Source organism: Eumetopias jubatus, unplaced genomic scaffold (assembly GCF_037043125.1).
Source record: "Eumetopias jubatus isolate StellerSeaLion01/CBP00866 unplaced genomic scaffold, mEumJub1_p1.0 scaffold_3, whole genome shotgun sequence".
Classification (NCBI taxonomy): Eukaryota; Metazoa; Chordata; class Mammalia; order Carnivora; family Otariidae; genus Eumetopias; species Eumetopias jubatus.
In genome coordinates, this window is record NW_028274809.1 from 96,796,688 (window position 1) to 96,820,387 (window position 23,700).

Genomic DNA, 23,700 nt, shown 5'->3' on the forward strand with positions numbered 1-23,700 from the left:
TACTTGTTTCAAGCTCTTTAATCTCTTTATAAGTTAACTAATCTATTTTCTTCAAACCTCTGCAATAGTTCTTTAAAATCACAACAGTTGGTTAGCAAGCTGACTTTTTTATGTGCTCTAAACAAATAATTGTGAAATTTTAATACGTTGAGTGCTTTCATTTTGATAACTGGATCTCCATTTGATATTTTCATTTGTATAACTCATTTGCAGTCTGAAAATTTTTTTAGTGCCAGTCCCTGACATATCATGGAAAGTTAATTTTCTTTGCATTTTAAAATATCTGGACCATGAAGAAAAAGTGATGAAAATAAATTAAAACTGAATTACCTTTTCTAATGTTTTTTTTTTAGAAGCAGTGTCATTCTACTTTGTGTTTATGTATTTTATATGATTTCTGTTTCTGTTGGAATAGTGGAATTCATTGAAATGAATATGAATTCTGTAATGTGTATGGTAGAAAATATCTGTGAACTTGAAATTTTACCAGTTATATTTATAGAAGAATAAAAATAGAAGACGTTTTTTAGGTTTTTTAGAACTTCAGCATTAATGCCAGTGAACACTTGAACTTCATTATCCATGAAAATGCACATAGAATTAGTATATGTCTATCTAAAAGTTAAAGAACAATGAAAGGGTTTTTGTTGTTTGTATTTAATATAAAGATAGAATTGAGGAGTAAACTTTAAATTTCATTTAGAATGAAGCAGGATACTTAAAATTATATTAATCATTTCTGTGAAAGTTTGAGTATGGGAGTAAAGAACAAAGTGTATGTCCTCTGGTAGTGGTAGTATCAGAATCAAAGATCTTTTTTTTTTCTTTCCTAACTTAAAAAAGTAGTTCATGAACATGTTAAAAAAAAAAAAATTCAAACAGTACCAAAGAGTAGTGAAAGTAGGTTTCTTTTTCACTCTATCTTGTCTTATTTTCCCATTACCCAGTTGGAAATGTCTTTGGGTCCTTGTAATTTTCTGTGAATATAGAAAGAAGTATAGCTCCCTTATTTTAACACAAATTGGAGTTTGCTACATATACTGTTCTTCATTCTGCTTTTTCAGAGATCTTTTGATACAGAACTAAATGGATAAGCATTAAAGATTTCATCCTCTTGGTCCAATAAAATATTATTAGCATTGCCTTAAATATATCTTTTCCACCTAGTGTTATTGAATAGTAAATGAGTAAGCTCAAAAGACATGTTTACAGAGCCGCAGATTACAATCTCATGCATACTTTATAAAGATGTTAACTGATATAAAAATGTGAAGGTCAGAAATTTTCCTTTAAACTTACATGTATTTAGGGAAACAAGAAGACTCAAACCCTTCCTATATATTTCTTGATAACCCTTTTCCTCTGCATTTATAGGACTTAGCTATAATATAGAAACAGTGCTCTTATTTCTTCACATCTTTACTATCACTGTATATCATTTTTCAACTTACAGCACCTTTGGTTGTATATGAATAGATGCTGGCCAAGATGAATTCAGATCTGCAACACTGATTCGATGTCAGTCTACATGAGCGTGGTATATTGGAAAAACACCAAACTGAGACCAGTGATTGAAATTTTTATTCTGGTTCTACGAATTGATGTTAGAACTCCTTCAACTTTAATTTTGTTGTTGTTAAAACATGGAAGATAAATTTGTATAATCTTAGACAAATTCTTTGAACTTTCTGGACCTTAATTTAGTTTACATAGAAGGTGGTGTTATATGGATTGTATGGATTAACAATGCAGTTTTTATGATTTGTGAGAATTGATTCATTTGTGATAGTAAAGGTGTTTTCTGATGTCTCCATTTTAATAGGCAGGGCTTTGATCAATTGGGAAATATTAATGGACAGAAATAAAGTAGATGATGTTTCTCTAACCTGGCTACTCTTCAGTAAGCCGGTTTTCACAACTTAATCTTTACCCCTTAGTAAATGGCATATACCTTCTTCTGCTCTGCCTTCCTTTTTGATAAAAGATACAGCAGTTATCTGTTCAGGTCCACTAGTATAATTTTTTGGTTTGCTTTCAAAGCTACTTGAACAAGTTGAAATAACTGTTCCTGCAGTTATTTGTAGAAATATCTTTAGAAATAATAATATGAAGTATAGGGATAATAGGCTATTATTTATTTATTTACTTTCTCCAGAGAAGTCCTAGAGAATATATCTACAAAAATAGAAACTTTCTTCATTCAGATAACCATAATGGTGGTACCAGGGTACTTTCTAACATTGTTGATGAAATTATTTATAGTGTCAAAGGGTATTTGTGCTATTGTAAAGAGTGTTGTTGTTCCTCTAAATACTGGACTAATCAGTCTGTCATAAAGTCCAGTGTATTTCTGCTTTTCTTACCAGCTCAGCTTTGACTCCTGTGACCTTCTCCTTTATCTGGTTCATATCACCATGCCTGAGTACCTCCAATAGCCTTCTGCAGTCTCTGTAGCTGTTAGCACCTAGATTCCCAACTTAGGTTAATGTCACTCAATATATTACCTAAAGTACACAGAAACCAACATACTTAAAACTCTCAGTGAAACCTCCTACTCTGTGCCCTAGAGCATATTTCAGTGTAATAGCATGTAGCCTATACTCTTGGCCGTGGGCAGATTTGTCAGAAAGAAGTTATGGGGAACTTTTACAGCAAATCCTAAAAATAAGTACTTGTTTTTTGTAATTAGGCCCATATCACATCTAAGCTGACCTTGAGAATTTTTAGATCTGTAGGAGGGTCTGGAGACTTGAAAGGATTTCTGCTACTCTTTGTTGATGATTCCTCAATACTGTTCATTCCTCTTCCATAGTATTTGTTTATCAGCATACCAGCACTTTCATTATAATGTGCTCGGTCTTAATAGAATCTTACCAAAAATAAATTAAAATCTGGTTTTCTCTGGTACTTTCTATGCCATAACCCAGTTTAACTGATGGCACTTGGAACTTGGGAGCTGAATTAAATAGCACCTATTCGCTTTCAGAATTGTATTAATCTTGCTCCAAGTGAATGCAGCAGCAGTAAAAAAAGGGTACAAAAATACAAATGAATGATTTAGCAAAAATGGCAACTGAAAGAAAAAACTGAGAAAATTAAAAATTAGAAAAAAATTGTGTTATTTTGATTTAACATATGATCTTTACTGTTTTTCAGCATTCTATCACTTTTGGTGACTTTTATACATTACATTAAAACTAAGGTGCTGAATGAAAATGGTTTCACATTTATTCAAACACTACAACTCATTTATACTACCTATGGTACTGCATCAGGTTTTGGGCCTCCAGTCCCAGAGGCATTTCTTAACCACATACTGTGTTCCAGTCACTGTGTCTGATGATGAATAAAACTTTCTGTCCTGAGCTCAGAGGCTAGTGTAGTGGTAAATACACAGAGGAGTGAGATTTCAGAGATGTCTTAATAAGCCTAGGATTTTTCTTCATAAAGATGATGGTGGTTGTGGTGGTGGTTTTGAGGGAAAAAAACTCGGCTAAGTACGATAAAAGTTACAATGTGTGGCTATGGTTTAAAATTAGTCTTTTATGTGTTCCTGACATTCTTACTTAAAACAGTGAGAAATGTTAAATCCAATGATAGTTGGAGAAAATAATTACACAGTAGGGATCATTCTTACTCATTTGGTATTTCTAGTGCCTTACATATTACCTGGCACATAGTAGTGGTTCAGTAAATGTGTTTGATAGATGAATGGATGAGTGAATAAAATCCATCTTTCATTTTGAAATTAAAACTTCGAGTAATTTGTGTATACAGTTTTTGGTCTTTTAAAAACCCATATTTATCAAGAAAGTAAAACTGAATTACTACATTTTTCTGTTTCTCTAGTTGTTATCTTAAATAAAACAGTGATACTCCATATAAAACAGTGAAGGATTATTAAGTGATCATAAATTTTCTGAAGTGGGCCTTCAGTAGTTCTTTAACTAGGTTTTGGTAATTTTTAAGTCTTTGTAATATAAATGATTGTGCACTCTAAAGCTGAGCATTGTACAATGCCAACCGAAATGCTTTGAAATATTTGGTACCATTCAACAACAATAGTAGAAACTCTACTAATTTCTAGCTTTGCTTTTTTGTTGACCAGTTTTGATTGTCTCTTATCCAAATCCCATTTTGAGATAATTTAGAGATAATGACTTAAATCAAAACTTCCACCATTTTCTTTTCTTTTTTCTTTATTTGAGAGAGCATGAGAAGGGGAAGGGGCAAAGGGAGAGGGAGAAGCAGGCTCCCCACTGAGCAGGGAACCCGATGTGGGGTTCTGTCCCAGGATCCCGAGATCATGACCTGAGCCGAAAGCAGACGCTTAACCAACTGAGCCACCCAGGTGCCCCCAAATTTCCTCCATTTTCAATGAATGAGAATCATTGGTATGGTAGATTGTTCCTCTTTCTTGGAGGCTTATTAGAAAGTTGATATTGGAATTGAGAGTACATTCTTTCTCTTACTAGGAGTACACAGTATCTTCTGCAACCAATTAAGAATCTACTGTTCAGGGCACCTGGGTGGCTCAGATGGTTAAGTGTCTGCCTTCGGCTCAGGTCATGATCCCAGGGTCCTGGGATCGAGTCCCACATCAGGCTCCCTGCTCCTTGGGAGCCTGCTTCTCCCTCTCCTTCTCTCTCTTTCTCTTCTCCCTCTCTCTCTCCGTCTCTCATGAATAAATAAATAAAATCTTTAAAAAAAAAAAGAACCTACTCTTCAGAGGATTGTGCAGTAAGAAAATATATGACTTGTGCTTTGGTGCAGTAATGCTTAGTTGGGATCTCTTGTACCTTTTTGAGATGACCAAAGTACTTTACAGAGTAGTTCTGTTAGAATAGACTGATTTCTCTTTCCCAAGATGTTGAACGGTGAGTAAGAATTTGGTAGGTGGAGAGTAGGTAGAGAAGATATTTTAGGTATGGAAGAAGCAGCCTGAGTAACAGTTAGTGACTGTGGGCAGGAGTGAGTGTGTTATGACTGTAAGCAAGTTGGAAATAGTGGCGGGTCGCACTGGGGATGTCTGCTGTCCTCTCACGCATGGACTGAAAAACTTAAAAATGGATGCAGTTAAGGTTGAGACCACTCATGCAAACATCTGACATCAGTAATATGGAATTTTCAGAGTTTGGTCTAGTCCTAATCACATTTTACAGATGAGGGAACACACCGATATTATAAGTGACTTGGCAAAGGCCATATAAGTAGTTAGGGGCAGAATAAGACTCGTTGGTAATGTTTTTTTTTTTTTATGTTTTATTTATATTGAATAGCATATGGCTTATTAAATGGTTTTCTTAAAATTTATTTGGCAATGACCCATTGAGTTGGGAGAGCGGATACCATTATTGTGGTAGATGCTGCTGATGAGAGGGAGGTATTAAATGACCTTCAATATGTCTACCAAATCATGCATGATGCCCATAGTTAACAGGCTAAAGTGCTGAGCTAATACCAAGAGCCTAAAACTCAGCAAGTCTATTGGAGACTGAGTTGGATGTTATGAAGAAATGATCTCTTTAAAAAAAGAGAAAGAAAAAAGAGACTGCTCTGTATACAGAACAGCCTTTGAAACATTGAACTGTTGTGATCTAGGCCAAGTAGTATATTTGAGCTCTTGCACATTTTGGCCATGTATCTCCAAATTAGCTAGATTTATGTACCTATTAGCAGGTCTCCTACTGAAAGTTAAACTTGTCAGTGACATAATGGGATTTTTATGAATTAGAAAGTATCTGAACTGGCTTTAAAGACTGGGAAAGCATCTTTAGGCTACAGATAAAAGTAAACTTTGTGATAATGTTATGAAATACAATTCTTGACATGTGGCAAGTGCTCAAATATTGAATAAAGTTCTGGATTAAAAAACACTTGTGAAAATGGTGTTTCTGATCCTATCACTGTTTTGATAGTAATTAAGAATACTTACGATATAGGTAGGGTGATAATCCATTTTTAAAATAGATCCCATGTTTGGGGCACCTGGGTGGCTTAGTTGGTTGAACATCTGACTCTTGATTTTGGCTTGGGTTATGATCTCAGGGTTGTGGGATGGAGCCCCGCATCAGGCTCCACACTGGGCAGAGGAGCCTGCTTGGGATTCTCTCTCCCTCTCAAAAAAAAAAAAAATCACGTTTGGTACAAATTACAATTCTATTTACATATCCATTTATAGCTATCTTTTAAAAATTCATCCCTTTCAAGATGGTCCATGGAAAAAGTGTTTCAACCCTTATACGAACGTATGGTTTAATAAACTCAAGATGAATGATCTGCTAATGAACTCATATTTGGATTACATTTGAATTGTATGTCTGTGGATTCGCCTGCCTCTAATATATCTCAAAAGAAATAGGGTTATTTGAGCAGTACTGAATTTTTCTACCTATTTTTTTTCTTCACTTTCATAAAACAGAAAGTTGCAACTTTGTGGGCATTATTCTTTAGGGCACTTGAAGCATGAATGATGGCTTTAAGTATCTGCCCCCCCCCCCCCCAAGGAAGTGACTTCTTAAACTCCCAGGTGAAGGATTTTCATTCAGGCATTAGCATTCTAGTAGTAGTCTTGAAATTGAAGTAACTACTTGTCTTTGACCTCTTTCACAAAGAAGACTGATTTTTTTCAGAGACATTTAGCAAGAGAAGAAAGGAGAGGCAGATGTGGCTCTTGAGTTTTGCATCTTTCAGTCCATCTACTAGATGTCTCTTTTTCTCCCCTCATCTGTGAATGAATATATTCCAATTAAATTTGCTGCTCTCAAAAGCAAGTTGGATCTAAGTTATGGAAATAACACATTTCATGTTCCCATTTAAAGTGTGCCATTTTCAGCAACATACCCATGATTTCAGTAAAAACAAAGATGTTCCTTAGGCTGTGACAGTAATTCAGTGGAATTTATTCAGCAAGATCAGTTTGGAACCTTTTATATGCTCAACACTGTTCAAGGTGTGTGGGGATATAATAGGCAAAACAGACGTCTTTTTACCTCCTGGAACTTTAAAAGAATGTTCGGGCCACAGCAAAATATATTAAAACTTCAATATGAGAACCATCATTTATATTCTCGTGTTAAGGAAAGCCAGAAAAGGTAAGGGATTGGGTAACATTTTAAGCTTTTTTTTTCATGCTTAAAGTTCAGTTTTTAATAGTACTTCCTAGTGTTCTCCACGTTTCTTTAAGGTTAGACTTGGTACAATTTCTCTTTAGTGATACGGATCATTGAAAAATGTAAAGTTTGATTGCAGAGTCAACAAAGAAATGCAAGACAGATTTCCTTTCCTAACTATTAAGGTACATGGACATGATAAATTGCCTTTAATTCGCCATGCAGGTATCAGGCAACCATCCGCCTAATGTCCCACATTTTCCTATTAATATATGTAGTGTAAATGAAGGTTCTTTTCTGGAAACAAAGTTTCAAAAACTATTATTGTTTTGCAACATGTGATGTAGAACTCCATGAGTGGTTTGTTTTACATGATCGGTTTATCCAGTTCTAGAACTAACCATAGGCAGCCTGGTCCTGAGATACTTGAACTTTGGGATGGGAGAGGATTGTGGTTTTGGTGTTAAATTCCAGAATATATTAAGTCCGGATATTCCTTCCTCTGTTCTATAGTCTAATAATTTATTGGTTAATGATTTCGCATAGAAAATCTCAACTTTTTTTTTCTAACTGATGAACATCTTAACAGTTGTAACAAAAACTGAGAATTTATGGTGTTCTGAGACCTAATAATTGTATCGTCTGGGTTGCTTGTATTCTTGGCTAGATAATGGCCCATTCCCAAGAAGCTTTCCTGCTTGGGCCCATTATGGTCTCAAAAGTGAGCAACATAACAATAGCAGAAGGAAGTGATTAAAGGTTAAGTGGATGTGGGGCATTTTAGCATAAGTAGTAAATAAACTGGTTCTACTTTATCAAACAAGCATTTTTCTCTTCTCTATGTGCTATTGTGTTCTTCTAGAGCGTCCTCATAAACCTCAAAATGAACTCAGCACAAGCCAAAGCTAACTCTTCAAAGAATCTCCCCCCACCTCTGTCCCATGGCTATTTTGAGTTTGGGGGATGGTGATTCAGATTGAGATCTAAGCTCCCTGAAGCTAAATACAAATGTTTTGAAAAATGAAATAAATGTCCCATGTATTGTTTTGACTTCATAAGTTAAATTTTAGGTGGCCTTAAGTTACTTTGCAGTGAATGAACTTTGAGATTACAGCAGGCGGGAGACCCCTGGCTCGAAGACACAGCTATAGTAGTAACATGTCATGTTGCTCCTTACCTCCCAAGGGGGCCCCACATGTTGAATGAAAACAAAGCAGTGTTTTTTAGGGAGAGGCATTGCTGACATTTGTCATCACTGCTGCCTCTGAAACATGTGTCTTATGTGCCCTGAGATGAATGCCCGTTGTCCCAGATGTGGCTGATCGTCAGGACGTGGAAGAACGCTTGGTAAGGAATGTTCTTTAAGAATGGTTTTCATTTAGTAATCTCAGTGTTGATGTGAACTCTTGCTTGCAGTTTGGTGCAAAGCAGAACTGCATTATGAGATGGGAATTCTGGCATTCACAAAATCCTTGTAAGTTTACCCTAGAGTTATTCAATGCATAGAAAGAGTCTAGTGTCATTTCTTTAGGTCTTGTGAACAACAGCTTTTTGTACTGGTTGCTCTCTGGTTTTCACCCACCAGGCCAATTTACAAACAACTTGAAGTGTGTTAACATTTCATGATGAGAGGAAGTGGAAAGTGTTCCTATGACACAAAAGCCCTTTACTTAAGGGGTACTTCGGGGTTAAGAACAGTTTTCCACTCCAAATGGTTTCATTATGTTCTCTATAATGGGTGTGATTGTTTAATGATGACATTATTTGAAGTGAGATGATCGAACACACATTACTTGAACAAATAACTTGACAGGCTATGCCTTTTTAAGCAATTATGTATGCCTAGGGCAGGATAAGGTAGAAAATGCTGATTACTATCACCATTCATAAGAGCAAAATCTGAATGATGCAGATTTGAAAGTATACTGCTCTTGTAGCAGAAGGCTAACCCGTGTGCTTAGCTGCTTACTTCTTCTGCAAGTTCCCTTTGTAGGTGCAACTTTGCTGGATGGATTCCTGTTGAAATCCTGTTAAATGTTTCTTCCAGCTGAGGAAGAATGGCCTGCCTTCAGTTTTGCAAGTGCGAGGTCTTTCTGTTGCTATAGAAGAGCTTCCTAACCTGCCACTTGATGTCGCCTGATCTTAGTTTTGCTTGGGCCTGATGTGCCGTCATTGATGAAGTTGAAATACTGCTATTTCTTGGTAATCAAGTTAAATCCAGAGGATATTTATGAGCACCCACCACATCGGAGACAACTGCTAGATCTTGATGGGGACACAGCACTTTGTATTTGTAGTCTAGCTTGGAGACAGCTCTGAACATTGCTAACCAAAATGCAGGGCATTGTGTGTTTTGAGTTGTCATGAGGTGAGAAGGTAAAAATTAGCTCAGACTAAGAAAATACAAATCTGCCTTGCCCTGCATCAGATACAGATAACACCAGCTGCAGTTAACAGGAAAAAATATTTTTCCCAAGGACATGCTGCAGCTGTGACCTGTCATAACAACTCCCTTCCAGTGTCTACTGCTTTCTCACTCAGAGGAACTTTGTTCTCTAAAATCAAACTATCAGAAATTTTGCTATTTGAAATGACATGGGTAAGAATGAAACATCCCACTTTTACATAATTTACTTTGATCCAGAGAAGTTGCCTCGGTTTCCAAACAAGGTGCAGAGCTTCAGATAAGGGGTTTTGGGACACAGCATTCCACATCTAAACTTTAGTTTTCAAGGATACGGGCCCCCTCGTTCCACTTTGCAGTCCAGATCTGATGTCCAGCCCTGCTTTGCTCTGAGCATATCGCCATGCTAATTTATTTAAATTTTTGTTTAAATGCCTGACCCCAAATCTTATAATTTCCAACTTTCCTCCATGTGCTGTGTCCTTCATAGTAATGGGTCAGTAAACGACTTTGTCAGACTATTGATTTGCTCCTGAGGTCTTAGGCTGATGGGCTAGGACAGAAGTGCATTAAAAGTGCAAAGCATAGTAGGATACAGAAACTGCTTTTGACTGAGTGTTCAAGAAGGCAGTTGCCTTAATGATTTATTAGGTGTCACTCTTTAACAGTTTATTACAGATTTGAGACCATATAAACTTTCTCCTTTTTGACAATTCCATTTTTTGATTTTTTTTCATTTTGACAATTCTCAATCTAGCATTAAATATATGTGTATGTGTAATGTATTTACATAAGATCTACATTACATACAGTCCTGTGTCGAGTTTTTTTCACTTTTATGATTTTATATGTAGATTACTTTACTTCCACAAAAGTAGCATCTCTTCCTGGACGGTGGAGTCTGGCTGCTTAAAATTTCACCTGAGTTTTTTTCAGTGTCTTGCCTGGTGTGCATACAGTAGATGTTCAATAAATCCTTTCCACATTGAATCAAGGAAGCTTTGTGTCTTAGCTATTTCTTTGATACTTTCCCTAAGTTTGAAACCAGCAGATTGTGGTATCTTTATCACAATTCCACCTCTACCTTATAATGTACAAATTACCCTTAGGCAATGAGGCACTGAGCAATTGAAGCTTTTTATAGCTCCGTTTGTCTGCAGTCACCTAAATGTCAATGGATAGATGTGTTTGTCATAATGTGCGGTAAGTGCAAATAGGCCCCCTGTTAGCAGTATCATTAGAGATAAAATAGATGCACAGGAACTCAAAGAGGTGATCAGCTGTCAGATTCCACTCTAAGGAAATAACAGAATGTCATTTGCAGTTGAAAATGTGCAGAAAGAAGTAAATGCACAATTCCTCACCTCAACCTGATTGTTTTTCAAACCTTTGCGTATTTACTCTTGTTCATCCACCACTTCAGTTGAAGAAGAGTGAACTAAACCATCAATTAAAAATAGCCCAGGAAAATCACTGAAGACACTAATAGATTGGAATGTAGCAGCATTGAAAGCACAGTCTCAATTTACTGAAGTGCCTTGACCCCGGGCCTTGCCCTTTATGTAGGGGACTGGTGAAGAAATGGAAATCTCTGCCTCTCAGAGCCTGGAAGGGGGTCTGTGTCATTGATCTACCGATACCGATACCTGTACCCCTAGCATTTCCCCCCATCTTTCTGCTGTACCCTTCTTGGTGGAGAGGCTCTGTCTCAGGGTGTCTCCTCCTGTGGTTGACAGATGATGTTGCTGTTTCAGGCTACACATCCAGACATAATCAAATCTAGCAGCAGAAGAGACTTCCTGGGTGGTCATTTAATTTTAAGAGAGGAAGATTTCCTGCAAGCTTCTCAGAAGAGCTCTCCTTATGTCTCAGTGATCAGAATTGCCATGTATGTCTGTCCTAAGTGGGATGGATTTCAATGACTGGCTTAGTGGGAGACCGAGTGGAGGAATGTGACTTACTGAAACAAACCTGGCAGTTTGGAAGGGGTGTATGTGCCCACGTGCTTGATTGTTAGATACATGTGCAACCATGTCTGATACACTCAGAGCAGAGCAGGTATTCAAGCCCAGTCTGTCTCAGCCCGAAGCCCGGGTTTGTCTCACTCCCCAAGCTCACATGTGGATGAGGGTTTCCTGCATGTGGCTCTTGTGAAAAACATGACTGGAACAAATCCCAGTTTTTGAGAGATTTGCACTTGTAATTATATTTGGGTTACATAAGTACTAAGATGTGTTCACTGGCTCTGAATGTTAGCCAAGTGGTGCGTGGAACAACTGTAGTCTTGAGGGTGCCCCCCCAGCAAGAGGACAGCAGCATGAAACAATTCTGACTGGTGTGTGTGTTTATAGTGTCCCTCTTGCTCTCTCCTTAGAAGTGCTGGCTACTGAGTTTGGGAAGGTAGACAGATTAAGGAGTCCCTTGAATTTCAGGCTAAGGGATATAGACTTTTTTCCCTTCCTGCTCCAAGTAATATAGAGTCATTGAAGATTTTAGCCAGAGGAAGACATGATCCTGATTGCGATTTAGGGAGACTAAACTGTCAGAGTGGATAAGAATTGAGAGATTTATTAGAGGTTTTTACATTTGCAGGAGGTCTCTCAGTCCACTGAGTCTTGTGTGCTAGAAATGCCCATTTTTTCATTTTCTTCACGTTTAGTTTTCAGTTTCATTCTGCTGGGCTGATAGGAAATTCAGTATTAGCCATTCTTTGGCACTCCTGCCTTCCCAAGAATGCTCTGGAATCTGGAAAGATTACCAAATGCCCGGTAGGCCTGGGAAGGACCCCGACCTTCATTCCATCATGGTCGCACCGACATCCATGAAGGCAGGTGGCCTCTTATGGCTTAGAGTGTGTGAAGCTTTGTGAATTCTGGGACCCTTGTAGCCCAAGGTCCAGGTTCCGTAAAGACACCAGACGGCAGTCTCTGGTGTTTCCTTCTCAGGGTGCTGCCATCAGTACCGCTGCCATCAGTACCGCTCCCATCACTGTCCCCTAATCTCCGACCTCTTTTTAAACTTTGAATTCAGTGAAATTTATAGAACTTCTGTGTTGAGTTGGAAGCATTTGAATAAATGGAATACCCATATAACCACATCCCATTGAAGGTACAGGACATTTCTCTCACTCCAGAAAGTTCCTTCCTGCCCCTTTCCAAGCAGTCCTCTTCCTACCCTGAGGTAGCTACTCTTCGGAGTTCTATCCCCACAGATTAGTGTGCCTGTTCTAGAATTTCATATAAATAGGATCATCCTCCAGCTTCTTTCCCTCAACATTTTATCTGTGAGACTCATCATATTGTTGTGTATGACAAGTCATTCTTTTTTTGTTGCCTAGTATTTTTTTATTGTGGAATACTATTTCACTTTTTTTTTTAAAGTCTTTCCCTTCTCTCTTCCTCTTTCCATAAAAGCATCTCCTCCTTCCCCTTGTTGCTCTCAAAGGCATTAAGTATGTTTTCTCCATTAAAAGCCAGAAAGGACTTTGCTAGAGGCAAGGATGCACAAAGTATTCCGTGTCTTCATGGAACAGAGGAGGGAAAGGCAACATGAAAACACACAAATTGATAGCTCAACAAATTAGCCTGCCCCACGGTCATCCCGGGAAGAGGTGATGAGGGCCTGAGTTAGAGTGGAACATGGAAACAGGGTAGAGAAAGCTGGTGCAGGGTGGCACCCATGGAGGTTGGTACCTCACCAGGCCTGGAAGGACAAGGCTGAGCAGTTTAGCCTGGGTGGTGCCTGACATGATCAGGTTGGGAGTAAGGATGAGTGTTGGTGCCAATAGCAGAACTAGCAGTCGACCAGGTCTAGGATGGAAGATGAGTTAGTTGGTACCTGTTGATTTTGAGGGGGGTATGGAAGGTAACACTGGAAATGCCTACTGGGTAGGTGAAAGTAGAGATCTCCAGCTCAGTAGCATCTTCAGAACTGAGGGTGAGGTCAAGAGTTATGCACATAGGAGGCGAATGTTGAAATCATGAAAAAGGAAAGTTAAAGGAGATAAATAGGCAAGGACAGAGCTTTGAAGAATGCTATGCAGAGGGCTCAAGGAAGAGGAGTCAAAGGGGGAAGGAGGGGTGGCAACAGTCTCGGGATGAGAATAGCAGGGTAGAGAGTGTCTTGGGAACTAGGAGAGCAAAGGATAGGGAAGTAGCTGGCAGAAATGCCAAAGCTGCAGGGAGTTGACCCAGAAGAAGACAGAATGGCAGGTCATTAAATTTCCCAACTGGAAGCTCACTGCTGGCTTTTGAGGGATCAACTACAGACGAGAAATGGGAGTTGAAGCAGGTTGCATGGAGCTGAGGAGTAAAAGAGGGTACCGAGACACAGCCAGTAACTGTAAATAGCTTTTTTCAAGAAATGTGCACTTAGAGGAGTAAAAGAAGGGCTCAGGGGTAGCAGGAGAATGGCAGGAAAGGCTGGAGGACAGGTGGCAAGGTTTGTGTCCTTGGGAAGCATTGAGCAAATGGCCTGGGCAAAGGAGGCAGGAGAGAGTGTTTTTTTTTTCCTTTATTATGTTAGTTAATCACCATACATTACATCATTAGTTTTTGATGTAGTGATCTATGATTCATTGTTTGCGTATAACACCCAGTGCTCCATGCAGAGCGTGCCCTTTTTAATACCCATCACCAGGCTAACCCATCCCCCCACCCCCCTCCCCTCTAGAACCCTCAGTTTGTTTCTCAGAGTCCATAGTCTCTCATGGTTCCCCTCCCCCTCCGATTTCCCCCCTCATTTTTTTTTTTTTAACATATAATGTATTTGTTTCAGAGGTACAGGTCTGTGATTCAATGGGGAAGCTGGCTGCAAAGACGGAGCCGAGGAGCGGGCGCTCAGCTCGGGGTTGCCATAAACTGTGATCTGGGGCACAGTCGGGCCACTGTTCTTCCAGCAGGGACCCAACAAGCGGCAGAGCCAGGCAGACTCCCCGTCCTACCCCGGGAAGAGCGGCGCAGGAGCGCACCGCAGGAATCTGCTGGGTTTGGAGACTCCAAACAGGGTCCTGTGCCAGAGGTAGAAACGCTCGGTCACAGGCTGGGTGAGCAGGGGGTGCAGCCAGAAACTGGGGAGACGGGAGTGATTGACTGCTTTTCTCTGGGGGCGCAATGAGGAGAGAGTGTTTCTGATTCAGTTTTCCAGAAGAGTTGTAAGAGACAGTGGGATGGAAAGTGCCAAGGGATGAGTGAATTAGAGGAGTCCGTCTTCTACTAAAGCAGTGGAGGAGGAGATGATGGGTCAGCCCTTCCTGGGTGAGGATGGAACATTCCAGCTGCAGTTGCTTGTTGTCAGCATGACATGCTCCTTAAGAGATTTTTCTGTTCTATTTACTCTGAATATAAACTCTGAAGTTTATAAAATGACCCCTTTAGGGTTCAGGAGGTTGGATTTCAAAGCAATGTATATAGGGGAGGCCTTTTCCAACTGCTCAGGCTAGATGGTAGAGATCACTCTCCCAGGAGACAATTGGTAATGTCTATCATATTGTGGCAGATGGCAGCAAGCCCTAGGTTAGGAACCCAACTACGATGTATTAGCAAGAGATACTGGCCACGTGTCCTTCCATCAGATTAATCAGGGACGGAACTACCGCATAAACAGGTGAGATTAGCATTGGCTGAGAGGCTGGCAAGGCAAACCTGGGACATACTCGACTTTGAATTCAGAAGCACTGCTTATTTGCATTCATTTTCAGAATTATATCTGCAGCACAAAAGGAGCTCCCAGAAGATTGGATGGGCTTCACAATGAATATGATGCTTGTGAGCATGCGGTTTGCTCAGGCTAGGATGATTCTGTAACTCCTTGAGTGCACGCCAGTGTACAGCAAGACAGAGACACTGTGGCTTTTTACTTGATCGCCAAGGATCCTGGTTGTGTTCTGGAGGGTTGAAATTGCCAGAAATCTAGCTACCTCTTAAAAAGGATGTTATATTTTTTGAAACCTCTAGCAAGTATTCTCAGTATGGCTACTGTAAAAGGTCCAAATATACACAGGCTGAAACATATGCAAATATATTTATTGACCTTCTAGGTGGAGGACACTGGTCCAAGGCTGCCGCACTCATTCACGTTGTGGTGGCTTCTTCATCTGATATCACAGATTTATCACTGACCCCTCGAGAAATAAAGGGCACCTCCCACCTCCCTTCTCACACCTGTGGATCTTGAGATGTTTTGTCAGTTCCTTCTCTTACCATGGCCTCACCTCAAACTACTTATGGTTGATGCTATACACGGCAACATACAAAAGAATAAACGGTGTGTGTAGGAGGCCATCTTTCTGGAAGATTCCTTTATTCAAGGACACTCGTTTTTCTAAATGTTTAGAAATCATTTCCTAAATTCTAACAATGCGCCCTGAGTGAGGGTAGTTCAGGAAGTGGAGGCCATAACCGTATGCTGCCTTCCAGCTCCCACCTTCCTTCTTCCCTCCCACCACCATCCTGGGCTTCTTGCATGTAAACTCGCTCTGCTTGGAGTTGGTTGCGGCACAGCACTAATTCCCTGGAAGATGTGCTCTGGGCCTCTGGGAACACATACTCTATGACAGATGGCGGCAAACTAAACCAGCAATTGAAAAAGGACCTCTGTTAGAGGAGCCATTCCAGAGGGGGAGAGGCAGGGAAGACAAATCGCTGGAAAGTGGCCAGAACCATTTGGTGCTCGACATCAATCTGATCAATAAACACTTCCTGAACACCTAGATAGAAGAAGCTATTCCAGATTCCATAGGCACACACAAAGATCAGAGAGGCCAACATTCTGTCCTGTGTTTAGGAAGACGGACAGCACACGGAGAGGTGCATGGACAATTCTAGGCTGGCAGAAGTCTGAAGAAAGCCTTATGTAAGGTTGAGCTGAAAATTATAGCCACCACACAATAATATGATAATGCATGTTGATGGCTATGTCCTGGATGATATGCAGACAGTGGGAGAAACAAAATTCTGGGGTTTTGGAAGGGATACCGGGCAGTGCCCTCAATTTAGAGATGAGGAAACTGAAGCCCCTTCACGACTTGAAGTGGTTTGTTCAAGATCAAGGTCACTCAGTTGTTGGGAACCCTATGATTAATAGTACTACGACTAGGAGTACCAATAATAGTACTAATGATAGTACTAACTGCTGTTATTGGCTAAGATTATAGAGCACTTATGTGTGCCAGCCACTATCCTAAGTGCTTTAAGTGTATTAACTAATTTAATACAGCAGGTTATGTTATTTTCACCCCTGAAATGGTATTCTCACACATGGGAAAACTGAGGCAGAAGAGTACCAGTACCTTGCCCAAAGTTCAGCCAGTAAGTGGTAGAACTGAGACGCACATGCCACAGTTGGGCTCCAGAGCTTGTGCTCTTAATTTCTCATGGCCCCTCAGGCCTCTGACTCCTGGTCCAGTGCTCCTTGTCCTTGGACTGGGCATTGTCAGTGAGGTGAGGTGGCACTGAATGAGGGAGTGACATGACAAAAGTGATATTGAAGATTACTGGTATGGCTTCAGTAGTCTACAGTCTACATACTGTAGACTAGAGAAGAAATGGAGAAGGAACAGCAGAGAGAGGAGTGTCTAAATATACTTGTGATGAGTGTTTGGACCACAGCAGGAATAGAGAAGATTACATTGGACAGGAATGGTTGGTTAGCAGTCATTCACTCCGTAGTATGAATCAGTCTGTCCTGTTGCTTATCCTTCTAGAAATCAGAACTCTATGACTGTAGAAGGAAGGAATGGAGAGAGGGTACAGCAAAGGGAAAGGGCAAAGGAACAAGAGTAGAAATGGGACAGATACTCATGACTTCCCCATATTCCTCACAGAGGTCCTGATCTTTTGGGGGTGGTTCAGCGTACTTTAGGTAAATGTCCATTGCTCATTAAATGAGGTAAAGAAGGAAGAGAACAAAAAACAAAACAGACAACAAGAAAGATGCCATCTCTTAGTGGGAAGGAGACCTTAGCTAGTGGGTAAAGATCACATTAAGAGCCCAGCATGGTTTTGCAGATTGGAGTCTCCCTCAGGGAAAGACCCATCTCACTGTCCTGGCAGACAGCCTTCAGCTGTAGAGAGCCTCCTTGTCCAAGGTCCTGGCCTTCCCCACGTGCCCCACATCCAATGACTGCCTGATGCAAGGGCATAAAGGCCAGGACAGAGGTTCAGCAAAAAGGGCCATGGTAGGCCGGGGAGAGGACCCCACAAAGGATCACTGGCTGTGCGAACATGTTCATGGAACGAGGTGTGACTAGATTTCTCAAGATAAAACTCTCATCAATAAGTTTCTTTGATAAAGAGAAGCAAGAACTGTACTTTGAGAGGAAGAGAACAGACAGTGAATAGCTGTTTGAATTCATGGTAAACCGGACAGAGGAGGCCAGAAAACAGAGACTCTTCTGGATGCTTCTGATTGGTTCTAAGAATAAGTGCCTGCGCATGGAGTCCAGCATTTAAGGGGCTCAGCCCATATTTGAATGCAGAGCTCTCCTTCCGTCTCAGAGTGGCATTTCCATTGGCATACTGCTGCATAGGCTCAAATGCAGGACGTGAGCAGTTTCCCAACTATCCACCAGATGGTACCTTCCTACCAGAAATTAGGTTTCAGGTTGTGGAACTCCACAGTGTTTTTCTACCCCGCAGACCGGCTACAGAATCAGACTCCTGCCCTGGCTACTGTGAAAGGAAAGGAAGCTGATGAGAACACATTCAGGGTGGGAGCGCTGAAGGGCCGGGTGGGGGCGACTACAGTGTTTTTATTTTCACGAATATGGGACTGAAGCCGAAGTGTCCTCTTTGTGATGGGGAGAGCCACGTGCAGATATGTGGAATCGAGTCCTGGAGAAGTCTCCCAGGGAGGACAGGACTGTGAGTTCAGCTCCCGATAGGCCTGGTCGTAAAAGTCCTTGGTGCCGCCTTGGTGGTGGTCCTCCAGAGTCTGCTCCGCGCTGCTGAGTGCTCTGAAATGTAGCCAGTTGTCCCATAAAAGAAAGCCTCTGTTGGAGACACTTGCTCATTGTTGAACAGTTTGGGTTCTGAGGCCTGAGCAGCAGCCTCCCCGGGTTGCTTAGTGTCCTTGGAATGGGAAGGCAACCAGTCTTTACTGCAGGGTGACAACCGTGTCCAGGTTTGTCTGGTACTTTGCTCCTCCTGGCACCGGGGTGGTTGGTCATCCTGCCTGCCTGGAACAGTACACACCAGGGACTGGGCTAGACCTTCACACACACGCAGTGAGCTGGGGGATTTGGGGTGGCGCAATAATATTTTCAAATTATGAATCATTTCGTCGCTGTTGTTTTCCTACCAGATTCCTGTGTCCCCTTTCGCCAGTGAGACTTACGTCAGGGAAGGCAACATTCTGGAGGAAAGGGGTCTTCTCTTGGTTTCTGAGTTTCAGAAGTTTAGGCCGTAGGTGATAGATTTGGGAGAAGATGTGGTAAATAAATGCAATTTCCTCAGGTTGGGGAGAGAGGAGAGAGTGGCTGGGGTGATGAGAGATCAGGCCTCTGAGCAGGGAGACACGTTGACTCTCATCTGCTTTCTGCCAACTGCCCTGGCAAGGATGGGTATGTGCGCTCTCAGGGTGAGGGCCCTGAGCCCCCTTGGCTGGGGCGGGGGGGGAGCAGAGGAGGGGTGTACAGACCTCAGAGAGGAGAGGATTGTGTTCTCACCCTGGAGCAGAGGGCCAGAGAGCTCCGGGGGCCTCAGAGAGGCGCAGAGACAGCAGGGGAAATCTGTAGTCTTGCAGGCACCTCTCAGAGAGTGGACTGCAGCATAGTGCCCCTCCAGACTTGTGTCCACCTGGGGCTTCACCACACGGCCAGATTTGGTAAAGATATCGTCAAGTTAAGATGACGTCATCCTGGATTAGGGTGGGCCCTGATGCGATGCTTTAATGTCCTTATAAGAAAAGGGAAATGTGGACCCAGAGCTGCACACACAGAGGGAAGGTGCCCTGTGAAGATGGTAGCGGGGCCTAGGAACGCCCAGGACTGCCAGGAGTGACAAAGAGGCCAGGAAGGATCCTGTCCCAGAGCCTTTGGAAGGAGCCCGGCCCTGCTGACACCTCGATTTCAGACTTCCAGCCTCTACAACTGTGGGAGGATAAGTAAGTGTCTTGTTATTTTAAGCCAGCCAGGTTGTAGTGCTTTGTTCTGGCAGCCCTGGCCAACGATCCTGACAGGAGTGAGGATGATGGAGAGGCACTTAGCATGGTCACAGCTGACGAGCAGGGAGGTGGGCACCTCCTGTGCACAGAGACCAGCACTGAGCACCGGATGGGCCCACCGTGGCATGGGATACCTACAGTGGGAGCCCGGACTATGGGCAGTGACATCTCCGATGTCAGGAAGAACGAGACCTAACACAGAAAGTGCATAAGAAAAGTAGTGATTACTATTAAACTTGTTTTATTGCTTGGGTTTGTGGGCTAAGATTTGCTGCTCCAGGAGCTGAGGCTTAGGGCGTCGACCAGCGAGTCAACCATGGCCACCGAGCAGTCCACTGTGACAGTGGGATTCAGGCCTGCCTCTGCTGGCTTGCCAAGCCCTCCTGTCCTTCATTATCATCTCCGGACTTCCCTGCTACCTGCCTGACATTATGGCCAAATGGGACTGGGCCCTGTACTCCAAGCACAAGCCTGTACTTCCTACGCCAGCCCTTAGATCAGCTGTACCTTCTCTGTGTCCTGTCTACATCCTCCCTGTTATGCCAGGCCTGGCACAGGAGGGCTTTCCGAGTCTCCCAAACACATGGTCATCTCCTTTTCGACTCTGATAATTGTTTTGGAGTATTTTTGGTGGCAGCCCCCACTGTGTCTCATGCTGCTTTGTATCCCCCCATAACACTAGCATGGGGTATAATCATTGCCAAAAATGCTACTGTATTCCACAATGCACTGTGGACCGTACGTCTTGGTTTGTGACTAAAGCAGGCCCTTTATGAGTTGGGGCATGGCCTCTTGCCTGGGCTGCACTGGTTCAACGGACAGAACACTGTCATCAGGACTGAAATATCATAAGCACTTACGGGTGTGATTTATGATTTTCCAAAAAGGTGAAGGAAGAATAAACATTTGGGGCCACTATGTCTGAGGAACTGGTCCACATGCATTGGGGGCGGCTCTTGTAGCCTCCCTAATAAAGCAGAGTAGGATCTGTAAGTCCCTTGGGTGGCCTGATTTTATCACCTCACTGACTGCCTTTCACTCTCGTATCTTCCTCTGCAGATGCCTGAAGTCCCCTGAACTGGCCACACACATCTGCATTCTGGAATCAGAGATAAGACATGAGAGGCAAGATTTCTGGAAGGGAAAGGGAGCGATTTACATTCTCACCGAGGTCTGAGTGGCTGCTAGCAGATTCTTTCCCAAGAACAGGTTTCAACTTGGAGGAGGAGGTTGGGCAGGGAGAGAGCAGGGGTACCCTGAGCTGGATCGCTGGCCAGGGTAGGGGTGAGCAGAAAAAAAGGAGCAATGGGTGGCAGAAACAGGGCCTGAGGACCCAAAGGTGAAGTTCATCTACTTCCTTTTTTTTTTTTTTGTTATGGGCCCTGTCTGATTCTGACATTCAACACTAAGGAATCTCCCAACTGTTGATTTCACAAACCTAAAAAACCATTTACTGAAAGCATTCTGGAACACCGGAAAGGTTGCCACTACTATTTGGTTAAATAAGGATGTAAAAAATAAACAAAACAAAAACCCTATCACATAAAAGAAAGGATGTTTTAACGGTAAAAAATTGGGAAAGAAAATCTCAGAATAAAGGACAGTCCTTTTAAATTGGATGAATATAGCTTTAAAGGAATAGAAAAAATGACTATCTCCCTCTTCTGTGGGTCCAGGAAAATGTTGGCAGAGACCAGTATCCCAGTAACCAACTGGTTTATAAGAATCACATCCACCCTGATTCTGAAGGCCCCACCAGTTTTATAGTTCAAGACACTATGCTGCCCCCTGGTGGCCAAAAGGAGTTGCTGTAGCGGCTAAAGCGGGGCGGGGGTCTCAAAATACACTTAGGGCCTCCTCCCAGCAATTACTTGTATGTTCATTTAACACCCACCATGTGCCAAGCGGGGGCCATGTGGGGTGAGGACACATGGAAATGAGAGAACCAGGCCCTCGCTCTCAAGGAGCTTTCCTGTAACACTGATGTGCCAAACAAAAGTTGACAACAATGTTTGGCTTTGGATGTTGAAACGTCGGCTCCCCAGCACCATCCCCCTGCTTGCCAGAGGCTGCATCATGGAACCCAGTCAGCCCCTCAGCGTCAGAGCAGGCCTGTCACTAAGGTCCAGGTGGCCACCTAGAGCTTTATCTCCAGCCCTGCCCCGAAGCTAGGGCCCGCATGCGCTGATGAAGCTGGAAGGTGGCTGGTCCCCCACAGGGCGTTTCTGCTCTCAGCTAGCTCTTCAGCAGTCTCACTCCTACCTATTAGGCCACCCCTGGGGCAGGCAAGCCTACATTTTCCATGAAGTCCTTCCATGCCTACACCAAACCCACGAGGACCTCTATGACCTCAAGATTCCTCTCTACCATCGTTTCCTCTTAGTTTTATTTTTCAAGTAGACAAAAAAGTCCCTAATGGTTGAGGCTCTGTTTTAACAGTTTTCTAGCCATCTTCCCTTCCCAGAGTACATCCTGAAGCTCTCAGTTTTCTCCTTTAATATGCAGAGAAGCTCCCTACCTCCTTTCACATATTAGGGCTACACTTACGCCTCATCAAAATATTTTTGTATCAAAAATGGGAAATAGTTAAGTCAGTTTAGGCTAAATTGTTTGGCTGTGACAGACAATCCCCAAATCTCTACAGCTTAAAATAACAAAGGTTTATTTCTTCTTAATGCTACATGGCCTGTGTGGATCATTTGGGGATAAGGTTGCCAGAATTAGCAAGGAAAAATACAGGACACCCTCAAATAATTAGTAATTTTTTTTGGAATAAGTATGTCCCCCAAAACGCACACTAACAATTATCATTTTCTGAACTTCAAATTTAACTGGAAATCCTATAATTTATCTGGCAATGCTACTTGGGGGCTCTCCTGCTTGTCCCCATTCTGGACCCAGGCTAACAGTGCCTCTGCTATTTAACATCACAGAAAGAAAGGGGATGTGGCCATTTGCACACTGGCTCTTGAAGTTTTCTTCTGGAATATATAGCATTTCCAATCATACCTTTTTTTTGTTTTGTTTTGTTTTGTTTTGGTCAAAGTGGGTCATTTGGTCATTCCTAACCTCAAAGGGGTTCTGCCATGTGCTCAGAATGAGAGAACACCGGGCTATTTGTGAAAAGCCCAAATCTCTGCCCCAGTTATATATTCTGGTAACAGCTGCTAAGAAAATACTACTTTCTCCATCTTATTACAATAAATTATATCAAGTGTAATCTTTATCCTTGTGATTTCTAGCTAATGGCTTACTATTGATTTCTAGTAGCAGAGAAAGCTTTCTTTACCCATTTAAATACATGGAGACAACTAAACGCTCCCTTTCAACTTTTTTTCTCTGCATGAAAGACCTCCCCATGCCTCCCGTAGTTTCTTTGATGTAGTTTCCAACCCTTTACCATCTGGTCATTGTCTACTTGGTTATATCTGACTGCGAAGTGAATGTGATGGGAGAAAAACAAAACAAAACAAGAAAAGGTGGTTTCTTGTAGGGATAAGCCAAAGATGACGTTTTGTGTAACCCTTTGTTTTTGTTCCCTGTATGGCCTACAGAAGATCAGCAGTTTTTCAACCCTCAGCAACAGCAGAATCACCCAGAGAAACAAATAGGTGAGGTACAGGCTTCTCCACCAGGGATTCTGATTCAGTTGGCCTGGCCTAGGCCTGGGTGTCTGGACTTTGTAGCAGTTTTGTTCCACTTATCTATAGCTACATAACAGACCAACCCCAAATGGAGGAGCTTAAGTCAAAAGTATTCATTTTATTATTATCTTTCCTTGTCCTTGGGGCTGACTAGAATCAAACATATAAGAAACCAACTAACATTTTAAGAGAATTGTATGGGCAAAAACGCTACCAGCTTGGAGTAAAAGAGACTGCACCCATTTGATACTTAAACTTTGCCAACCCCCCAACATTTTATAGGTTGGGAGTGGGCTGAGAGCTCTGCTTAACCCCAAAGAGACCATATTCCTTTTTAGATATAGCAAAGGAGGGTAGTGAAAAAGGAAGGACCTCTCAG

At 42.0% G+C, this 23,700-nt stretch overlaps 1 protein-coding gene across 17 annotated transcripts in view; it reads left to right on the forward strand.

Annotated features, from left to right (window-relative positions):
- Positions 1–6,509: 6,509 nt before the first annotated feature.
- Positions 6,510–23,700, forward strand: part of LOC114207321 (uncharacterized) — a 107,707-nt gene continuing 90,516 nt past the window's right edge. For 12 of the 17 annotated variants that reach the window (XR_015767879.1, XM_088021747.1, XM_088021742.1 and 9 more), the window contains exons 1-4: positions 6,510–11,404; positions 14,293–19,617; positions 20,737–20,802; positions 23,232–23,288. The gene's annotated coding sequence lies outside the window, so the exon portion shown is untranslated. The remainder of the gene's footprint in view (positions 11,405–14,292; positions 19,618–20,736; positions 20,803–23,231; positions 23,289–23,700) is intronic. The other 5 variants (XM_088021743.1, XM_088021746.1, XM_088021741.1 and 2 more) reach the window with 5 other exon arrangements.